This window comes from Saccostrea echinata, unplaced genomic scaffold (assembly GCF_033153115.1).
Source record: "Saccostrea echinata isolate AGI-Se365-2 ecotype Australia unplaced genomic scaffold, CSIRO_AGI_Sech_v1 ptg000001l, whole genome shotgun sequence".
Taxonomy (NCBI): domain Eukaryota; kingdom Metazoa; phylum Mollusca; class Bivalvia; order Ostreida; family Ostreidae; genus Saccostrea; species Saccostrea echinata.
In genome coordinates, this window is record NW_026889750.1 from 21,428,987 (window position 1) to 21,436,571 (window position 7,585).

Sequence of the window (7,585 nt, forward strand, 5' to 3'; positions counted from 1 at the left end):
TTTAAAAATATGGAGGGGTGTTGCAGCTTGCCTTCTGCCTACATGTATATATTTGAATTTTTTTCTCCACAAGGAAAAAACTACTTCTATGGTTCAGTGTAGAATGAAAACTGGCAGATAATAATTGACAGATACCGCGATTGGAAGATTGCAGCCATGGCCGGAACCAAACTTACAGTAAAATCCGGAACCAATATTATGATTTTAAGGTTCCGGCCGGAACGCGAAGTATCCGGAACGTAAATTATGCGACACCAGCCCTTGCTTCAAAACAAATATCGTCGCTAATCGACAATCTTTGCATTTTATAAGGGTGTAAAACAAAAGAAAAATGAGTTACTCATGGAATCACATTCTTATATTTTAATTAAAATTTCAACTATTGCCTGCATCGGGTCAACTTACCATCTTTGTATTGAAATTATTCGTATCAAATGCATAACCGGAAATCGATCTCTTTTGATTATTATACATATATAACTGCTGGTTATGCAACTGATCGATTAGCAGGCGTGAACGGAAGAATATAATTTATTCATAAACACAAATAGAGTTCAGCGTATCTAATTTGTTTAATTGTTTTAATTGATAAAAGTTGACGAACAAATGATAATTATCCAAGCGAATTTGTTTAAAATACGGGATAGAATCGCGCCAATGGACGAGGTGGCCGCCTATTAGAGTGTAAATAAGGTTGTGGGCGGCCGCGTTACACAGGTGGCCGTTTATTTCAGTAAAATATATAGGAAAAATCGTCGGGGGGGGGGGGGGACTGAAAGTGGCCACTGACCGCGAGTGGCCGCTAAGACAGTTTTGACTGTACTAGAGGTGGGACCAGGTGCGTAGGAGTATGCATCCCCTGTCAACCCGTCACACCCGCCTTGAGCCTTAATACTTGATATCGCGATTACTTATTTTTATGGAACTCTTTCGCGGTGAAGGTAGGAAACGTCTGTTAGCTGGGGGCAATGTGCTGTTGGATACAATGCGAGATCGAGCATTGTGGATTTTTAAAGGGCAAATATGAAAGAAGTCCTGGTGAAATATCTTGCGGAACATTCTCTGAACCACGCTTATAAATTTTAAAAGAACCCAGTCCTCAAGTGTTACATTTTATTGATACTTTTTCAGTAAGCCTTTCTGATAATCGTTACTTTTGGAAGCTGATGGACAAAACTCTAAATATTCCAAATAAGACAACCTACTATTTAAAGTTCAACCCTTTGCAATACATTGTACTTTCGGCATATTAATTGTTCGAATCATTCGTTTGTCAATAGCATAAGTAGTTCATGCCCCGGAAATCTCGCGAGATTAAGAGTTTCCTCGACTTCGCCGTAAAAGAGCGGCATAAGTTAGATAACTGTGAGGTAATTGCGATACAAAGTATTACCGATCAGATAATTCGGAGTCAAATTTAGTATAAAAACCAAGACCGAACAATTGACAAACGTCAGCCAAAATACGACACAATGATAAGTTATATTTGCCACTACAACAACCATAAAATTTACGAAATTCTTACTTTAAACGAGGTTGAAATCCATATAGCTAGCAATGTCCAAGCAAGAGGGGGAAAACGGGTCACGGTAGCCGTTCACTTCGTGATCGAGAGACCTCGTTCTCATCGCCGTGTCAAATCTAAGACGTCAACATAGGTGAAAATCACGGGTCTTTCAGCTGAGACCTTGGAAACCGAGGTCCCGTGTTACGGCAGACGTTGGCACGATAAGGAACCCTCACTACTCAATGGCCCCTAAAGCCGAGTACAGGTCTAATTTTGAAGCCCTTCAACGTTATATGTTGACGTCTCTGTATGAGTGAAAAATTCTCCAACTGGACATAGAACAACATACAGTCTGTCTATCTATCAGAAAGGTACTACTTGCACCTTTTTCTCCCCTAGCTCCCCATAAGAACAGGTTGTCTCAATCTTCTTCAGATTTGCTACACTCAGAACTTAACATTTATTCCCTAGGATACTTGCCACTGGTGTTTATAACTTTTATTTTACTCTTACCCGTAACTTCTTTTTTTCTGATTCAACGTCCAACTTCTTCAGCTAGCTTCTGAATGCCTGACTTTCCTAAAGCTTTGCCTTATACGCGGGTATGTTAATGCAGTACACAGATCATATTTCGGCGAATTTACACTTTTTTTTCGTAAAATTTAACATTGATAAATCGGAAAAGTCATAGATAAAACATTTACTATTATTATCCATTGTATAGACGTCATTGAGTCTTAGGCTAAAAGAAGCACTCCACTAGACGTCATCACGTGACGTCTATAAATAGAAAAATTGCCTTAATAAAAAAGTGAAAAGTTTAGCACTACCCCGGGGATAATTCATTTCTATTTGTGAAAATAATTATGTAAAAACATCAATGGACTATGGAAAGTGCTGCTAGAATCCTACTCTTCAATCACAGAAAAAAATATTCCAAAGTTTCGCATGAAACCTTACCAAAATTTTTACATTTCGTACATACGATCAAGGAATTGTCATCAATTTATGTTAACCACACGATTCTAGCAGCACTTTCCAGGTACTATAGATTGATTATGTTGTTTTACGTCCCATTCGAGAATTTTTCACTCATATAGAGACGTCACCATATACCGGTGAAGGGCCTCAAATTTTGACCTTTACTCGGCACTCTGGGCCATTGAGCAGTGAGGGATCTTTAACGTGCCTACGCCTGCCGTGACACGAGGCCTCGGTTTTTAAGGTCTCATCCGAAGGACCCGCAATTTTCACTTCAAAGTGCCGAGCGCATGGCGAAGGAACAGCTACCCATTTTTTATCGACTTAAGTCAGTCGCGGCCGAGATTCAAACTCACGACCTCCAAGTACTGTAGAATACAAGCTTTCGATTGGAACAAAAATTATGTTTCATAGTATGCGGCGTAGTGTTGAGCTTTTGCATCTTTTTTGTTATAGAGCGAAAGAGGAAAGGCTGTTCGGGATTTTAAAGCACTGCCTGTGTTCATTATAAGAAAACATGATAAGAATATACCAGCGTACTGATTCCTAATCTTTAATTCCTTATGAATCACACATAACATTCACGGTATATGCTTTAAAACCCCATTTCATATATTTATTTACATGAATTCTCGTCACGTTGTAAAGGCAAGTAGGATATCTGGGTCTAGCCTAATCATACCCGCTTATACCCTTTGGTTTGGCTTGTCCATTCCAAGGGCTGTCAGGTCATTTCACTATTTGTAGTCTTCAATGCGTTTAACTAAATGCCTCTCAACTATTACACCTATATATTCCTATGTAAAACTTTGACCCACTGTTTGGCCCCACTATACCCCTGGGGGTCATGATTTGAACAAATTTGTATCTACCCTACCTTAGAATAACTCTTTATGAATACGACTGATAATGGCTTAACTGTTCTTGAGAAGAAATTTTTAAAGATATTTCCTATGGTTTGAACATATTTTATTGTATAAATAATATACAAATGGTTTGAACACAAGTTCTAACAACTTACGAGGTTCTAACCATAAAGGACTACAACTGTCAAGGTCTATATATAGAAAACAAAAATATTGATATACGAAATATTGTTTTAAACATACATTCATTACATGATAAATATATAACTAACTAGAGTTTTAGTTTTTGTACAGATTGAAAAATATATTTATTGATTTCAACATTTTGTGACTCATCTCCCCACAGAAGTAGGTGACAATCAATAATATTCAATTTAGTGTTTGGTGTAGTAAGAAACAGTAAGATTCTAAATAGTTCCTCTCTAGCATGTTGACACTTATTACAAACAAAGAAGAAATGATATGGGTCTTCTGGTGTACCACATGAACAATTAGGACTCTCAATAATGTTTCTTTTATAAAGATCATAATTTAAAATACAGCTGTGTCGTAGTTTAGTATGTATGATATGAAGTCGTCTGTTACCATAACAGAAATAAGGAGGGGTGTCTGCTGGTTTTTCATGTATATTGTTTTTAAAACTACTAAAAGTTGAGCTGTTTCTTGTGGCAATACTTAAACTATTCCATTGGTTTACTGTATCAGGAACAAAAGATTTCTTAAATATTTCGAGTCTGCATCTAGGAATAGTGTAGTCATCTCGATTACGTGTGTTGTAATTTGATTCAACACTCCTTATTGAGGGAAAAATACTTTTTAAATAATCAGGTACCAAACTGTGATGTACTTTAAACATAGTATTTAGTTTTCCTACTTTACGCCTCTCTGCGAGAGGTTCCCATCATGTTTCTAAATATAATGCATCTCTTGAAGCTATAATGGGTAACCCTGTAATTCTCGCAGCACAAAGCTGCACCTTTTCTAATTTTTCAACATCTTGTAGAGAACATCCATCCAAAACTATAGAACAATATTCAAGTAGTGGTCTAATAAAAGTTATGTACATGTTAGATAGTGTGTTTCTACCAATGTTGTATTTCCTATATTTTCCTATGGTAAACTTTGAATTCCTGTTGTGATCCTGTCCTGCCCCCAGGGGTCATGATTGGAACAAACTTGAATCTACACTACCTGAAGATACCTCTTTTATAATATGACTAATCATGGCTTTGCTGTTCTCGAGAAGAAGATTTTTAAAGACATTTCCTGTATATTCCTATATAAAACTTCGACCCCCTTTTGTGGTCCCGCCCTACCTCCGGGGGTTATGATAAGTACAAATTCGAATCTAGAGTACTTGAACCTACACTACCTGAAGATAACTCTTTTATAATATGACTAAACATGGCTTTGCTGTTCTCGAGAAGAAGATTTTTAAAGACATTTCCTGTATATTCCTATCTAAAACTTCGACCCCCTCTTGTGGTCCCACCCTACCTCCGGGGGTTATGATAAGTACAAATTCGAATCTAGAGTACTTGAATCTACACTACCTGAAGATAACTCTTTTATAATATGACTAATCATGGATTTCCTGTTCTCGAGAAGAAAATTTTTAAAGACATTTATTAAAGACTTTCCTGTATATTCCTATGTAAAACTTCGACCCCCTTTTGTGGTCCCGCCCTGCCTTCGGGGGTTATGATAAGTACAAATTCGAATTTAGAGTATGTAATGAAGCTTTCACATAAGTTTCATCTTTTCTTGACCAATGGTTCTTGAGAAGATTTTTAAAAGATGTCACCAAATTATCACGAGTTCCTAATTGTCTCCACTTGGAAGAGAGCGTGGCACTTCCTGTGAAGAAACTAAACTCCCTTCACCCAGGGATACTTTGTGGCAATTCGGTTAAAATTGGCCCTGTGGTTCTTGAGAAATCGAAAATGCGAAAAGTTTACAGACGACAAATGGACGCTTGACATTATTTGATCAGAAAAATACACTTAAGCCTTCGGCACAGGTGAGCTAAAAAGAAAATAGGTTTCATCTTTCAGTGATCAATAATACGATTTCAGCATTGTTTTACGTTGATCATGAAAATCAAATAAAAACGTAATTTATAATCATGATTACGTAAATTTTCTTGATAAGTTTATTACCTGAATAACAGAATACGAGTAATGACACACACACAAGCTACTGTATAAAAAACAATGGGATATAACTCTTGCATTTTACAATATCCTGTCAATATTCACCAGTGTTTTAATTAAAGCGCATAAATATTCTTAGCTTTTATATGAAAATTATTAACTGGTACCCAAGTTACATTCTGAAATACTGGGGTCTTGCATACAGGTATTATCTGCTTTTTATTAACCAATGTTCACTTTCTCATCTTTTCCTCGTAAAGATAGATATTCCATTTAATAAAACATTCATGTAAAACTTAATTTTCAACAGATTTGAGAAATGATTCTTGTAATCGGATCAGTGGGTCATACTTAACGTAGATTACGGAAATAAAAAAATATTTGACTCTAAAGAAATTATTGCGCATTGCTACTAAATCATCAACTTATCTGTCAGTAGCCTGCCTCGGTTAATTTTTTATCGTACTCAGAGCTTGCTTATGAGTATTGAATAAGTTGGGAAATGAAAACCCTATATTAATACATAAATATTTAGGAAAGTTGACAACGGAAAAGCTGAAAGCTTACGATTTAGATTTTACTTGGCCCTTCCAAATAAGAAACAGGTGTGACAGACTCTGTTGTGTCTTTCGGGGTTCACTGGGATATTTTGAGATGACATATGAATAGGAATAACCTTGATAATTGAAAAAAACATCTTCAAAATACCTGAATGAACATTTGTATATCTTAAAACTGGTATTTAAATCAACCAGACAAGTATGAGACCTTCTGTAATGTAAAGTGGGTTTACATCACATGTACATTTCAGGGCCGTAATGATCCTCATAGACCACCAGCAACTCGGTCACATTTTTAAGTTCAGAAGGTCATATGAGCAATTTTTGGCTCGTTTCTATTGCTTAATTGCTACAAATTCAAAATGCTGTAAAATTGTTATTATGCTAGGCAAAGAATTCCAACAACATATTTTTACCCTTAAAAATAAATTTGAAGTTTCAAATGTTGGATCAGGAATAACTTTGAATTTTGTAAAGATTTGCAAACTCTATTTTAAGAATATTAACAGAATTTTAAGAGTTGTCTTTCTTTATTATTTGTATATTTAAAATATTCATTGAAATTTTGAAAAATCATCCAAAGCTGCCATGTTATGTACAAAACAATTAAAAATATATACGTTTGATAATGCATATGATTTATTGTGTGACAAGCATGACTGTTCGGACCTAGAGGGCGCTGCGATCTAATTGGTGCAAGACAACAATGCATAGTACTAAAACAAGTATATTAAAAAAGAACAGAACTAAACAACCTTGCTATCAGAGGGTTCATCATGGTTTTCTTATAGACTTCCGGACAATGAAAGAAAAGTAAGGACAAGCTTCACATGTAAAACGAACCAAACTATACTGGATTATCAATACCTTACAATTTAAATTTAAAGCTGAACATGGTTCATAAAAGGAATATGTCCGCCATTTTCGATTATTCGCTCCCTATATCTGAGGGCCCCTATATAAGCCGCTCACTTAGTCGCTGTTCAGTGTAATCAGATGTCACCGGTGTAGACGGACGCATGCTACACAGCACTTGATAGCGATAAAAAATAATAAACTCGTACTTCTACGGCAGGAGAGTAAGATAACAAAATCAGCTGTACAGATCAGTGCAGTAAACAAACACAAATACACATTAGTGCAATAAAGTAAATAAACAAAGGCAATGCAAGATAACCAACCCGGCGCGGTGGTAGAGCGTCTGCTCTAGAGTCGCGGAGAAAGGAGTTGATCCTTACGTCGCGGGTTCGAATCCCACTGTGGGACGTGGAGAACGGTTCTTCGGATGAGACTTAAAATACCGAGGTCCCGTGTCGCAGTAGATGTTGGCACAAAAAAGATCCCTCACTGCTCAATGGCCCTAAGTGCCGAGTAGAGGTAAAAATTTACAGCTCTCCACCGGCAATTGGTGGCGTCTCCATATGAGTGAAACATTCTCGAGAGGGACGTTAAACAACAAACAAACGAACACATGTTGCCATTCCACGCCGATACCCGTGACAAAAAAGCAGTCAGGTG